Source organism: Myotis brandtii, unplaced genomic scaffold (genome assembly GCF_000412655.1).
Source record: "Myotis brandtii unplaced genomic scaffold, ASM41265v1 scaffold85, whole genome shotgun sequence".
Lineage (NCBI taxonomy): Eukaryota > Metazoa > Chordata > Mammalia > Chiroptera > Vespertilionidae > Myotis > Myotis brandtii.
Genome location: NW_005371454.1, coordinates 622,435 through 636,844, shown reverse-complemented (window position 1 = coordinate 636,844; position 14,410 = coordinate 622,435). Strand labels below are relative to the sequence as shown.

The 14,410-nt window shown below is 41.0% G+C and overlaps 1 long non-coding RNA gene across 1 annotated transcript in view; it reads right to left on the bottom strand.

The window, feature by feature from the left end:
- Positions 1-3,435: 3,435 nt before the first annotated feature.
- The window catches only part of LOC106724504, a 22,331-nt gene continuing 11,356 nt past the window's right edge, over positions 3,436-14,410 (bottom strand). Inside the window, exon 3 of the long non-coding RNA XR_001360318.1 lies at positions 3,436-3,519. This is a non-coding gene — a long non-coding RNA (uncharacterized LOC106724504). The remainder of the gene's footprint in view (positions 3,520-14,410) is intronic.

Genomic DNA, 14,410 nt, shown 5'->3' with positions numbered 1-14,410 from the left:
CAAGGGGAGAAAAGGGGGAATTAAAAGGAATATGAAGGGGCAGAGATGTAATAAATAAAATAAGAATAAAGAATAGGGGAAGGAAATAGTATAAAATAAAAGAGAGAAAAATTTGAAAAATAAAATAGAGGAGAAAGCTGATAGACACAAAATAAGAAAAGGAAACATGAGAAAGCAGGAGAAAAAAAAGATAGAGTAGAAAAAAGAAAGAAAAAATAGATATATGAAAGAAACAATAGAGACTAAAATAATAAATCAATAAAGCAGATAGATAAAGAAGATGAATTTAGAAAGGAAAGAAAAAAAGTGTAGTGATGTTTGTTTCAATAGAGTTTAGTGCCCCATGGGATCGCCCTTTGGATCCTGTTCTTCTGATGACTATAGCTGACTGTTCTGTCTGCCAATTCTGGGCTTCCTGGGAAGAACTTAGGTGCTTACCACTGTCAAAAACTGTTTGAAGCTCCACAGTTTGTGTCTATCTCCACAGGTCTTGGCTGGGCATGGGAAAGGGTAAGCTGTTCTCTAAGGCTGGTTTGTTAGCAGCACAGGGTCCAGGGTTGGGTCAGCAAACTTTCCCAGGTTCTCTGGGCTCTGCCTCCGCTCGCTTTCACTTGCCAGCCAGCTGTCAATCTTAATCACTCAAAAGTCTGTTTCTGAAAGAGCTTTAGGTGGAATCGGAAGTATAGAGTCTCTGGGTCTCCTGTGTGGGGGAGGTGCTGTTCAGATTTCAGGGAAAGCAATGAGTGTGTTTCCCTGTCCTAGAGCTACTCCTCTGAGAGTGACCCAGAATATGTCCCTGCCCTTGGCTGGGTGGAGATCCTCATATGCAGTCCATTGGGATCAGCTGAACATCAGGAGTTTGTATCAATTCACACATGGGTAGGAAGCACCAGTCAGGCTCTTGGGATAGTGAGGTGGATGGCCCCAAACCCAATCCAGTCACTGATGTTTCCTAAGACTATTCAAACTCATAGGCTTGGCCTCTGGTACTGTCGCCTCTGCAAAGGTGGAGATGCGGAGTAAATGGCAGGCAGGGCTCCTGAGGGTGTGGTGGGCTTTATCGCCTAGGGTGTTTTTGTTTGTTTTTTTCCTTTTCCAGAGCTGTGGCTTCTGGGAGGGGCTAGCACCTCTCAGGTAAAATGGCCATTTTGACTTTGGGGGGTACTATCAAATGCAGGGCTCCCCACTGCTGCTTTTCCACATCACCCCCAATGCTTCCCACCCCAGCCTCTCTTTAGTCACCTTGAGTCTACACTGCCCTCCCTCCACCAAAGCCTTTGGTGAGTAGCTGTAAACAAATTTCCTGTGCTTTGGGTTTTTTTTAAAACAAACAAACAAAAACAAAACCCTTGTATCTTCAACTTTAACTCTGACTGTTGTATCGTAAATCAGCAAATGAGATACAAGATGCCTTAATGAGCCAATTAATTAGGAGTCCTTTATTGTGTGCGGCCGAGAGGGAGGTGTCTCTTCCAAATCTCTGAGCAAACAAATAGAGGAAGTTCCCTCTATTTACACCTTTCGGGCTCTTTGTCTGCAGATTTTATAAAGGGCTCTGTGTGAGTTATTGTTACAGACAGTTTATAATCTTGGATACATAAAGAACAAACATTTGGCATAAGAATATGGGAATTATTATCAGTATTAGTCCATTATGTTAGATGGCTAGCTTGCAAGGTCAGATAGTTAAGTTTTTATCTTTTTCTATTATTCAAACTAAAACAGTTATTTTATAGAATAAGAGACTGTCTAAAAATGACAAAGTTTGTGGAACAAGGGACTATCTAACAATAGCAGAGAATTCAAACAGTAGTTTTATACAAGATGGAGGTTAATCTGCTTCATTCCCCACTGGTTTTATGTAAATGAGTCAAATCATTGACTCTTGGGGGTTGTTAACATTTTTAACCTACTCAGCTTTGAGGTTTTCTGTACTAAGTCCTATAAAGATAATTAATAATGCGGCGTATGTGAAAGTTTTATCTTTAGAGAATCCTTCTGCCTGTGCTGCCTTAAGCCATGTTGGGATCCCGTTGACCTTGGGGGTGGTCAGGATGATGGTATGTGGTCCACTCTGGGTAGGAGTTAATCCTTGGGTGGTAAATTTCTTTACCCAAACAGAGTCACCTAGGTGAAAGGGTTGAACTGGATCTGACATTGGTACAGGCAGAGCGTCTCAGACGTGCTTCTGGATTACTTTCTGGGTAGACTGTAAAGCCTGTAAGAACTTGAGTAAAGATTGGTTATGGGGTTATGGATTTCAGCTTTTCTAGATTGGGTTTCTGTGTAAGCTGGTGAGATGGGTAGGTCAGGGTCTGGAAGAGTCACTACAAACTGTAGAGGCCCCACTGGTTTTAGGGCAGCCTCCTAGGTGACTTCATCTGCAGTCTAGTTTCCTCTTGCTTCTGGGGAGTCCCCTTGCTTCACATACATAGAGGTGGAAAGACTTAGTTACATTTGGTAGTGCTAGTTGGCCCATCGTCTTTGCTCTGCTCATGTCTGTCTTACTGCCTAATATATTACCTCAAGGATCCTGGCTCTGAATTCTTTCAGGGAAAATGGACGTCTGTGGGCTCCTCTAACTACGTCCATGCTGAAGGGGGACACAGTTTTCTTTCAGAGCCAAGAGATCCTTGCTGTCTGTCAGAGGGACGATGAGGCCTGGGCACAGAAGGAGGTGGGCTTGTGACCTGGCAAAGAAAAACTGTATTATAAAATTTAGTATTATTGAGCCATTAGAATAGCAAGAGTTACAACAAATGGTCTAGTGGAAGGGAAAGAAAACATTTAAGTTTTAATAACTTCTACTGAAATAGAATTTTTCTCCTCAAAATTACCCTTACGTTTATTAAAAGAACTAAATTAAGACTAATGTATCTATTGTATTCAATTTGGCCTGATCGTTTACATAATCACAATAAGAATGGTAACTGACTATCTTTGCCGGAATTTCATGATTGAATCTTAATGTGCCCCTTGGCCCAGGAAGCCAAGCCATCCAGCTGCGGTCAGGCCTGCCTGCAGTATCTCCTGAGTTAGGTGAATCCCTCACCTGCAGCGACTCCACTCGGGCCCACGCCCTAGGCTTCAAGGCCTATCTCAGCAGCCCTCCTACTCCTTGTGGCGTAGAGTGTGTGGGGGTTCTGCAGGGACGCAGAGGTGCCCTTTTTGCTCTCCTTCTACTCTGACTAACCACCAGTGATGGTAGGGCATGGGCCTGATGCTCTAGCGCCAGTTGTTTTCAGGGCTACCAAGCAGGATACCAGGCTTTCTCTGTGGCACTCTTATTGGCTTCAAGTCTTCAGAGTTCAGATAGGGCTCTTTAAAACATGATACTCCAGTCAAAGTTTTCAGTCAATAAAACCACTATTGGAAACCGGTCTTATTGAATTTATGCAAAGAAATGTATTGCCATGATTTATTAAGCATTTCCAAATTTTGGAGGAATTATATAAGGGAAAAATATACTGACCATCTTTAAGATCTTCTGATTTTCCTTGTAAGTCCTTTTTATGGATTCTTCAGAGTAATATTTTTCTAAATGTATTATAACAAAACAGTAACTGTCTTTAAATGGCAAGAAGAAATTTGAAATGTGTTTACACTCAAATAGATAGTCATAGCTGTCCCTGCAGTAGGGTTCCCCCTACTTGACTTGCCCTTAAACTACATATGATCTCTGGGAGATGTGACACGCCCTCTCAGAACAGACTAAGGGAGTAGCTCCACCACATGAGCTTTATCCTTTCATAGGGTCTCATATGTCACAGGACCTCACAGGGTCTGTAATTCCTGTGACAGAGGGCTGGTACTTACCACTCCCCTCTGTTCTATATAGGCCTCCCTCAATTTCCTAAAGTTGAGGTTTGTGCCACTCCTGACATGAGCATGGTCACACAGGCGTGTAAGGCAGTATACTATCTCTCAATAGAGACCAAAACCTGATGGGTATTTTTCTTTACCCATTTGGGAACCTGCCGTTTTGGCAACTGCATTCAAATCTACAAGAGAATTAAAGGTTAATGTAATATATTTACATAATGAAGTACAACATTGGTACTGTAGCCGCTTCTGGCAGCTAAATCTTCTGCTACCAAACATGACACATGGTAGGGCTATACAAATATCTCAGGGAGGTGACTAAAGTCTATACTTGACCTTCCCACACAAAGCAAACCTGTCCTTGTCTCTCTGGAGTCATGTCCATGAAGACGCAGGCATTATCTAAGTCTATTATACAGTTGTCTGCAGGCCACTGTCAGGGCTATGTGTGGCGGCTGGTTCTTCTTTCTAGCCACGAACACAGTCTGTCCAATTTCCCTAAAATATATTCTGGCATGGGAGAAAGTTGTTTTGCTATACACAGGCAGCTTAACCCCTATACAACTGGGCTTGGACCTTGGTAGTCTATAAGTTCAATATGCAGCCTCCAATCCTCCTAACCTAATGGGGTCTCGGCTAGTCCCTCAGTCAGACCCCTCTTCTCTAGAAGCATCTGAAAATCCTGAAGGCTTTCCGGTCTATGGAAAATGTCTTCCCTTTACCCTCTCCTGTTAACCCTGTTTATCAGTTAAAGGGCCCTGCTATCCCTGTCTCTTACCACTGCTTGGTTCCTAGTGGCGAGTCAAACACAGCCAGGGCTGCAGGGAGAGACAACTTTGCACATAGCAAAGTGCTCTGGTGATGGCTTGGGCATCAGGTCCTTGCTTTCTCACCTGTCCTCTTTCCTGGCAGGGACCTTGACCTTTCCCACAGGCTTCTCTGTAAGTAAGAACAGGGCATCTGCTCCCCCCAACCAGGTGTCTTGGCCCACCCCTTAGTCTAAGGTGTTAAATCTTTCAGCTTCTCTGTGAGAGTTCAAGGCACTGGAAGGGGACATCATCCCCTCCTCTCCCAGCAGCAACAGGTACTGGCAGCTGCTCTTGTAGTCCTGAACCCTTTCAGCACATTTGCAAATGGGAAACTTTACCAGCTTCATCCCTGGCCACTTTCACAGATCCCAGGGCCTTTTGCTTGTCTCCCTTTCCTATTGTGAGTCAGAGGAAGACAATTCCTATAGAGGGGAGAAATAGAAAAAGTGGGAGTTTTGGAGAAAACCACAGACTACTGCTGTAGTAGTCCTCCCTCCCGGAGGCTGGGGTTCGACCTATGGAGAAAAATGACTCTTGGTCGGCCTGGAAAAGAAGGCAGAGGATGACAAGGATGTGTAGGAAATTTTTTGTGGATTGAAAGCCTGGAGGGCCTCCTGAAAGAAAAGATATTTAATCCAGTTGCAGATGCTGTCAGTATCAGGAGTGAGGGAGGAAGGGAAAGAACAGGTTATGTCCTCTAGGAGGGTCCTAATAAATAACTGAAAACGGCAAGCCAAACAAGACATACAAGATATATAACCAGGGTAGACAGGGCTCATGAATAGATGATTATGATAACACTAATTAGATTTCCTTTTAACATTTCTCTTTTTCTTCTTGTTATATACTCAACCTTTATAAATTTCACATTTTCAAATTAGCCTTTAAACCTTCTTTTCTATGTCCTTTAAAAATGCACAACCATGCCTCAGACCTTCTACTTAGTAATTCCTCATTCTTAGATTAACATTTATGAATACACTTTAAATGTACTTTTACTTTTAAGAAAATATAACTTCAACAAAGTATAAGGGACCTTACTTCTGTAATAAAAACTAAGAGCAAGTAAATTAAAACTTGTCTAGTAAAAACTGCTATATTCTTCCTTATGTAATTTCAAGTATATTGTATTGGTCTAATTTAGAATTGGAAGGGTTAAAGAGAACAAAACGGGGCAGAGAAAGATTCACTGCACCTTGCAACTTATGGCCTTAAGTCCAGCACAGCTCAGATAAGTGAGAAACCAAGGACACCAGCAGAGTGGTTTGTAGCCAGCAAAATAAACAAAAATCTATTTCTCCCTGCTCTCCCCGCTAATGTCTCCCCTTTCTGCATTAACCATTTACTCTGTCCTAGTAGGGGAAACAAGTCAAGTGGTCTGAGATTCTGTACATCCAGGCTTTTTACACTTAAGGACACATAACCTCTGTAACAGCCGCTCTCCCTCCCAGATTCTTCCTTTTTCACTCTAAGCCCATGGAGGATCTCTAATCCCCCTCCTCCTTTACCACTCCTGATTTCCCCAACCATCCCCTGGTCCCCCAGCCTTGGGTTCCTCTATCTCATCAGGCTGAGAGCCTACCACCCTACCTAGTGATTCCCACCACCACTAACTTATCTCATACCCACTCTGGAGCAGTTTCAGCTCCCTTCCTCTCCCACTCCGGCACTAGCCCTTAAGTGCCCCCTTTGGGAGATTGCTGGTGCCAAATCTGGCTTCATGCCCAGGGCCACGCAGATAACCTCTGCTGGCAGTCCCCCTCTAGTCAGAGCGGATGCTGTTCCTGATAGAGACCCACTGTAAATCTATCAGGAAGGGCAGGCAGGCCACAGGTCCTGGGATCACATGATTCTCTGTTTGCTAGCAAGGCTGAAAAAGGCAGCCCACAAAGCAGTTTATCCAGGAAAATCATAAAAATACGGCAGTCATTTTAGCATTTTTTACTCTAACATTCTTTTCTCTCTGCTTGAACATTCTGACTCATCCCAAGAAGCACCCAGTAGCCCCGCCCTACCAGGCTTGGAGGCAAACTTAGTTTTTCTTGGAAACCTCCATCAGCCAGAGGGGAGATAAGAAAACTGTAAATAAGTCCTCTGTTCCTTGAAATTTACTACTTTGTTGCAAATAGTTAACTTGAAAAGACTTCTCTCTTGCTTTTCTTACAAGCAATCGTGGAACCTAGCTGGCCTTTGTTTTTTCTGGGCTAAACCCTTTACAAATTTATACCTTTAAATCTACCCCAGAATTCCAAAATTTCAACCTAATACAGTAAAATTACAAATCAGGGGAGAGCAAATTAAAAGCCCCTAGTATACAAACATAGACAGAAATTTAAGTGCGCTGATTCCCTCCTTGATGGAGAGCAAAAGACTCTGAGAAAAATAAATCTCAGCAGCTGCTAGAGACTTTTGCAGTTCGTCACAGCATTCAGCCTTACTATACACAATTAGGCTTCCCACTAAAGTGGGGTTTGTCCTATCTTTAAGCAAATTAAACAACAGAAAGAGTTAACAAATACTCTCATGTGTACAGCCAGACGGCACAAAGTAGCTTTCGCTTCTACGCAGGCTCTCACACTTATATTTATAGACCAGTTAGTGAACCGATAATTATGCCAAGACAGACAGACAAACATCCATACTCTCACTCTCTCAGTAGACTAGCCCGGATGAGAGCTGAGCAGGTAACTGAAACACTCTCCAACTCCCCAAATGGACATGGGGGCACTCCTGGCACCCACGCCCCAGAACAAAATTCTCTACCAATGTCTCGGTGAGAACTTACCGGAGGAGTTAAGACTGCATCCAGTCCCCTTCTTGGTAGCAAAATGGCTAGTCCCAAGCAAACAAACTGCAAAGTGAACTCAAAATTTCTTAATTGAATTTGAATTCCCTTACCTCCAGAGGTTTTTTCTGATGACTCCAAAGGAATGCAGGGGCATGTCAGGTGTCCCTTGTCTGGCTGTCACAACCACAGAGAAGCGTCTCTGAGGCCCTGGAACTTCATCAGGTGGCATCTCCCCTAGAGATCCTCAGGGCCTGGCAGCCAGGCAGGGGAGGCCGTCCATCCCAGGCGTCCAAGACTAGGTGTGGGTAGGCACCTGTCTCTTATCTTGTGGGGGCCTCCAAATGTTGTATCATAAATCAGCGAATGAGATACAAGACACCTTAATGAGCCAATTAATTAGGAGTCCTTTATTGTGTGTGGCCCAGAGGGAGGTGTCTCTTCCAAATCTCTGAGCAAACAAATAGAGGAAGTTCCCTCTATTTATAAAGGGTGTCCCAAAATTCACGCAAGAAGTAATTTTGATAACAAACACAGGTTTATAATTAAAAATTGTAAATTTTTTATTGATTCATAAAGTATACAGTATAGGGTTATGTATGGAATAGCATATCGGGTAAATGGATTATCATGTCGCGATAGCAAGCACCATTAACTGTTATTGTCTGAGCAGCCGCATTTTTGAAGAAGAATGGTCCGATGATGCCTCCAGCCCCAAATCCGAACCAAACAGTGACACATTGTGGATGCATTTGTTTCTCAACAATCACTCGTGGATTTTCTGAACCCCAAATGCGACAATTTTGTCGATAACCAAGCCATCCACAACGTGTCACTATTTGGTGCGGATTTGGGGCTGGAGGCATCATGGGACCATTCTTCGAAAATGCGGCTGCTCAGGCAATAACAGTTAATGGTGCTTGCTATCGCGACATGATAATCCATTTACCCGATATGCTATTCCATACATAACCCTATACTGTATACTTTATGAATCAATAAAAAATTTACAATTTTTATTATAAACCTGTGTTTGCTATCAAAATAACTTCTTGCGTGAATTTTGGGACACCCTTTACCTTTCAGGCTCTTTGCAGATTTTACAAAGGGCTCTGTGTTATTGTTATTACAGACAGTTTGTAATCTTGGATACATAAAGAACAAACATTTGGCATAAGAATATGAGAATTATTATCAGTATTAGTCCATTACATTAGATGGCTAGCTTGCAAGGTCAGACAGTTAAGTTTTTATCTTTTTCTATTATTCAAACTAAAACTGTTACATAGAATAAGAGACTGCCTAAAAATGACAAAGTTTGTGGAACAAGGGACTATCTAACAATAGCAGAGAGTTCAAACAGCAGTTTTATACAAGATGGAGGTTACTATGCTTCATGACTGGCTCCAGACTTCTGGGTGGCCAGTAGTGCTGCCACCTTTCACCATTGAATGTTACATGGGCCACTGGTCTCCGCTCTGGTGCTCCAGGCTGTGGAGATAATCCTGGGTTTTGGGCTTCTATCTTCTGAGGGAGCAGACCCTCCCGTAGCCAAGAGCTCTATCCTCATGTTTGGCCTGCTGCCCCTGGAAGCTGGGTCAGCCCCTCTCTTGACCTCTCCTTTCCTACAGGTCTCCAGGTGTTTTCTGTCCTTCCTTGATATAAGTCTCCTCCTCAGTTAGACCTGGAGTTTGTATCAACTCTCACATGGGTAGAAAGCAGGGTTGGGTCAGCAAACTTTCCCAGGTTCTCTGGACTCTGCCTCCACCCACCTTCATCTGCCAGCCAGCTGTCAATCTTAATCACTCAAAAGTCTGTTTCTGAAAGAGCTTTAGGTGGAATCAGGAGTATAAAGTCTCTGGGTCTCCTGTGACCTCAGTTGATAATTCTGGGTGTATACTCTCCACTTTAGTTTTATTTCTAGTGTGACCCTGGGAGGAGCTGCAAGAAAGGTGTGCCTATTCAGCGTCCATCTTCTCTCCTCCCTGGTTATTATTCTTTTAGCTTTGACTGGGAAGAAAGGAGAACGAGAGAGAGAGAGAGAGAGAGAGAGAGAGAGATATTAAGAGAAGTTGATTGCAAAGAAAGTCTGATAAAGGGGCAGCATGAAAGAATTTTCCTCCTTGGGGTGAAGACTCTACCACAGTGTTAGTGTTGCTGATAGTCCTGCATGAGAGATTTTCGGGGAAATGGGGCTGAAAAAGTCCTGAGGGGGCAGCACTGCCTCCATCAAGTCACCACTATACATAACCCAGGTGCATATGGTTTACAGCAGCATCCTGGAATTATATTATGACAAAAATAGAATGGTGTCTGTCTTTGGATTTTGTGATTTTACATTCCTGTGTGCTTTTCTGCAGATTGTACAATGTGGAAATTATTCACACATTTAATACCTTTAAAATAATCATTCAGGTTCTTTTGATCATATCTACAACTCTTCTTGGATCCAAGAAAAACTCACCTTTTAGTGAGTTACTCCTCAGAATTATTAGTACCTTAAAAATAACAATTATTAACTTTCCATGATTATATAAACAATGTTATTAAGGAACTTAAGCTAGGAAAGTAAAAACAAATTTAAAGGATGTACCTATAACTCCACTACTCCCTTATCCATAGTTAGTCAATGTTAATCTTTTTGTGTATTTTAATCTTTTAATTACAGTATTAATGTTGATGATGATAATAATAATAATAATAATGGTTAAGTGCTTTCTTTGTGCCAGACCTGTTTTAAGTATTAAATGTATGAATTAATTTACTCTTCACCCAACCCCATGTGCAGATGTATTATCTCCATTCTACAAGTGGGAAAGCAGAAAGATTAGGTAACACGGGAAATAAAGTATAGTGTACACAATGGAGAAACTCCTGTATTCTGTATACTGCCCTAATGTGCTTCATACTAGTGAAACAGAGGGTGGGACTATAAAGGTGTTGTCCTTTTGTCTGACTTTTTGTGAGGTGCTTCTGCCTCAGCGCTTCTTCAGATCTGCCCGTAAAAAAGGCTGCTGGAGGGGATCTATAAGCTGTCACTCATGGAATATTGAAGAAGACCTCAGGAATCCAAAATTGCCTTAGCATCCCTTCCTGTATCTCAGCATCCCTTCCCAAATGACTCAGGTAGACTGGATATGAAGAGGAGCGAGGTTGAACAGCCATCTGTGAAGGATTAGAGTTAAGGTCTGTGAGGGCTTTATTGATAAAAAGCAAACTAACCTTATTTTTCAAAAAATCCTGCATGCAAAATAGGAAACAACAGAAACCAACTCATTTATAAAATTCAAAAGTAGGCATGTCAAAGCTAGGCAAACCCTTGTCACATCAGATACAAGGATTAGAGAGGTAATATATTTGACAGACCTGGGTATGAGGCTAATGTCATGAGCCTTGGTCAAGATCTTAATCAAGATGGGACTGAGGCTACAATTTGAGCAATCTCAGTGAGTAGGGATGGACACTCATTATTAAACTGAGGAGCACACAGTGAATAGAATGATGATTGGTCAATATTTATTCATTAGTAACTCAAATGGATACTAGCAATTTAATCACACCTCATTAATTTTTGGTGACTTAAAAGTTCCTTCAGGGAACTTTTCATTCTTCCTGTTTTCCACTTAGAGTTCACATTTTATCTTTTGGCATAGCACGCTTGGGAATCCCAAAATGTTTCTCTTTGGAAATAATTTGAGTGGCTCCTGACAGATGGGAAAATGGACCAGCTGGTGTTATCACCAAATGTAATGTAAGTCTCAATAACATAAGGGTGAATGGCCAACTGCCCAGATAACACCACTAATTCTTTGGATTTACTGATTTTTTTCCAAGAACTGCTATTTAAATGGGAATTTATTTTCAAACAGAGAACCATTCTGATTTTCTCAAAAGAATAAAAAAAGTTAAAAGAATGAAAGAAAGAACAAGACCTTAAAATGCTGTCTTGGTTGGTTGTTTTGCATGCTTCCTAGAATTATTAAAGTTGGCAACAGTGGCACCTCAAGAGGATCAAGCCTTCTAGAAGATATGAACACTATAACCTTGAATATATATGTTATGTCTTTTTATTTGGTATATTTTTTTCCCCAAAAAAGGGGATTTTTTTGCAAGGCCATTTCAGGATTATATCAGTAGAATTTCCACTAGATGCTGTACTGTACTAGAGAAAAAAATTTCCTCCACTTTGGAAGGTGATGAATCCTCAAGGGATATAAAAAACAAATACTGTGTGACTCAGTGGGTTGGGCATTGTCCTGTGCCCAGGTTGTGGGCCAGATCACCAGTAGCAGGCGTGTACGAAGCAGTTGATCAATGTTTCACATCAATGTTTCTCTCTCTCTCCTTCCCCTTCCTCTCTCTCCAAAAGTCAATATAAATGTTTTAAAAAATAGCTACAAGTATAACAAAAAAAGAAGTCAAATGACTCTAGAAAGGATGTCAATAATGGGACTACTGTTGTCAAGTCACCTTTAGAGAAATGCTTGCACAGTGACCTATAGGAACTTTGTGTCTTGAAAGAAACAGGTGTTGTAACTCTAATACATTGCCAAACTTGGCATTTAACAGATGCTCTAAGCAGGATCTCAAAGACTCACCCAAGGATTTGTGGACAAAGGCAGCAACTTTATTGTCCATGAATTTTGTTGACTAATACAGAGGTTGACAGAGCAGTAATTCAAAGAGCCAACGAACAAACTATTTTTCCTATCTGATCTTGCCGCTCTCTTACCTCTATTTCTTTATATTTCTTATTTAACAAACTCATTTTTTTTCATTTTATCATCATTTCATTGTCTCACTGTTTCTTTTGATATATATGCTCCCAAATTTCCTGTGTTTGACACAGACTTTTCTCCATATATGCTTCATATTTTCATTTATATTTGACATTACCCTTGGCATGACATGGTCCCAAACATACTCCTTTCTTCATAGGTTACCTGCAGTTTACTCCCCACTAATACCCCAAAATTAATGTGTTAGGAACCATCTAGATTCATGGTTTCTAAAGAAGATTTAATTCTTATTATGTAATTCAGTAAAAATGATAAATTAAGGCTTATCTTCTAAAAATTATCTTCAACTGAGGCTGGACAAATATGATTGAGGCCAACTTTGAGGCCCAATGTCATTTATTGCAACTGGCTCTTACAGTACAACATGAAATGAAAAATCAGAAATTTCTAATGGCCAACAATATATGTTATGGCATCTGCTATAGATTAAATGTTTGTGTCCACAACAAATTCACATGTTAAATCTTAAAGCCCAATGTGATAGCATTTGGAGACCGCAGAGAGCCCCTTTGTCTCTTTTCACATGTGAGGTTACAGTGAGAAGAAAGCTATCTATGAATCAAGAAGCAAGCCCGCACTAGACACCAAATCTGCCAGCACCAGGATCTTGGATTTCCTAGTTTCCAGAACTGTGAGAAATTAATTTATGTTATTTATAAGCAACCCAGTTAATGATACGTTTGTTATAGCAGTCAGAAAAGACTAAGACAGCATCCTTAATTTTTTTTACTAGTATTTTTTCTTCAATTATGCATGTTGGGTATGTGTGGTTTATGTTGATATGATGAGTTGCAGCAATCACAGATAAGATTATCTTTTCGTAATTTCCTCATTATTAACAGAGTTAAATTCACTTTTCTCTCTTTTTTAATTATTTTTTGTTTAAAGTATTATATATGGTATTACATATGTCTCCTTTTTCCCCATTTACCTCTCCCACACCCCAGCACCTGCCCTCACCACCCCCCATGTCTGTGTCCACTGGTTATGCTTATATTCATGCATCGAAGTCCTTTGGTTGATATCTTACCCCCCTCCATCCGACCCTGCCTTCCCCCTGAGGTTTGACAGTCTGTTCGATGCTTCTCTGCCTCTGGATCTATTTTTGTTCATCAGTTTATGTTGTTCATTATATTCCACAAATAAGTGAGATCATGTGATATTTATATTCTTCTGACTGACTTATTTTGCTTAGCATAATGCTCTCCATGTCCATCCATGCTGTTGCAAATGGTAAGAGTTCTTTCTTTTTTACAGTGGCGTAGCATTTCATTGTGTACTTGTAGAGGTACCATGGCTTTTTAATTCACTCATCTCGCTGATGGGCACTTAGGCTGTTTCTAAATCTTAGCTATTGTAAATTGTGCTGCTATGAACATAGGGGTAGTACATATGTTCTTTCTGATTGGTGTTTCTGATTTTTTGGGGATATATTCCTAGAAGTGGGATTAGTGAGTCAAATGGGAGTTACATTTTTAAATTTTTGAGAAAACTCCATACTGTTTTCCACAGTGGCTGCACCAGTCTGCATTCCCACCAGCAGTGCAAGAGGGTTCCTTTTTCTCCACATCCTCACCAGCAGTAGTCATTTGTTGATTTGTTGATGATAGCCATTCTGACAGGTGTGAGATAGTACCTCATTGTTGTTTTGATTTGAATCTCTCAGATGATTAGTGACTTTGAGCATGTTTTCATATGTCTCATGGATGTCTGTATGTCCACTTTTGAAAAGTGCCTATTTAAGTCCTTTGCCCCATTTTTTGACTGGATTGTTTATCTTCCTTTTGTTAAGATGAGTTCCCTATAAATTTTGAAGATTAGGCCCTTATCGTATATAACATTGACAAATATGTCCTCCCTTGCAGTGGGCTTTCTTGTTGTTTTATTGATGATTTCTTTTGCTGTGCAGAAGCTTTTTATTTTGATGTAGTCCCACTTGTTTATTTTCTCCTTAGTTTGCATTGCCCTAGGACAGGGGTGGGCAACCCCTGGCACGTGTGCCAAACATGGCACGCCAGTAACTTTTGCTGGCACGCGAAACCCTCTCTTATAATCTTCCATTTACAATTTTTGTGAACATTTGAATGACTTAAATGTTAAATTACAAGGAACTGGCAAGACACTTGATGTTATGTTTGGTTACATAAAGGCTTTTGAAAAGAAACTGGAAGTCTTTAAGAGGGATGTGGATGGTG